The following is a 1,634-nucleotide window of genomic DNA, read 5'->3' on the forward strand; positions in this document are numbered from 1 at the left end:
AACCTTTGGGTTACAAGTCCGACTCTCTAACCATTAGGCCACGACTGCCCCCTAATTTATCAGCATTAGTTCATAAGCAATCGCCTGTCAAAAATGTGTGCTATTCCTTTATTGCTAACCACTCTGTATCAGTCTGAAGCACTGTTGTGGGAGCCTGTTGAACGTGTAACAGCACAGGGTTTTCCCGCAGTTAGATCAGCACAATATAATTCAAATGTGAGCATAAATACACAAATGTGCTGTTCGCACAAGCAACAGTGTTACTTATTTTACCAGTAAGATACCATTCACGTTTTAAAACAACGGTGAACTCTGTACTGTCAATCATCCACCTGCCTGATTCAAGGTTCGTCCCATATATTCAGACATTCATTCAATATATTCAGACTTTTATTCTATATATTCAGACTTTCATTCCATATATTTTGACTTTTATTCCATATATTCAGACTTTCATTCCATATATTCAAGTTTCATTCAATATATTCAAGTTTCATTTCATATCCAAGTTTCATTCCATATATTCAGACTTTCATTCCATATATTCAAGTTTCATTCCATATATTCAAGTTTCATATCATATATTCAGACATTCATTCCATATATTCAAGTTTCATTCCATATATTCGTTTCATTCCATATATTCAGACTTTCAATCCATATGTTCAGACATTCATTCCATATATTCATGCTTCATTCCATATATTCGTTTCATTCCATATATTCATGCTTCATTCCATATATTCGTTTCATTCCATATATTCAGACATTCATTCCATATATTCAAGTTTCATTCCATATATTCAAGTTTCATTCCATATATTTGTTTCATTCCATATATTCAGACTTTCATTCCATATATTCAAGTTTCATTCCATATATTCGGAGTTCCATTCCATATATTCATACTTCCATTCCATAAATTCCGATATCCATTCCATATACTCAAACGTCATATTATAAATACCATAATTTCCTGAACGGCATTCCATAATATGTATATATATATATATATGTGTGTGTGTGTGTGTATTGTAACGTGGGTTTTTGGGGTTTTGTTTTAAGTTCATGTTTTCATGTCTTGGTTCACTTTACATTAAGGTTCCCTTTATAAAGGGTTTATAAAGGTGTTAATAAATTACTAATAACTCATTTACAAATGCATTATAAATAATTCATAAGCAGTTAAAAATGCATGAGTAAAAGGGTGATTTTAATGCAATACCTGCCAAATAGTGAGCCATTTTTAACTCACGTTATAAATGCTTAACAAATATATTTATTAATACTTATTTCACTCAAAACCAGATTCCTGATTTATTTCATGATGCAGCAAAATTTTATTATTATAGCAAGACTGAAGGGTGTTGTATTTATGGTCTTCTCATTTATATATCATGACTCGTGTCACTTTTCTTACAGTGTTTCTTACCAGAATCTACTCTGTACCTTACCCATGATTCTCCGCAAAAGTTCATGATACCTATGCAAAGCAATAATTAGAAACCAATATATTTTGTTTATCAAGATGAAATTATCATCTTGATTTTTTATTTTGGGGAAAAAAAAAAAATAAAAATAATAATAATAGATATTAATATTGAAAATTTTAATTCCAATATTACCTGTGAACC

The sequence above is a fragment of the Sinocyclocheilus rhinocerous genome, unplaced genomic scaffold (genome assembly GCF_001515625.1).
Source record: "Sinocyclocheilus rhinocerous isolate Xijiao unplaced genomic scaffold, SAMN03320098_v1.1 scaffold16728, whole genome shotgun sequence".
Lineage (NCBI taxonomy): Eukaryota > Metazoa > Chordata > Actinopteri > Cypriniformes > Cyprinidae > Sinocyclocheilus > Sinocyclocheilus rhinocerous.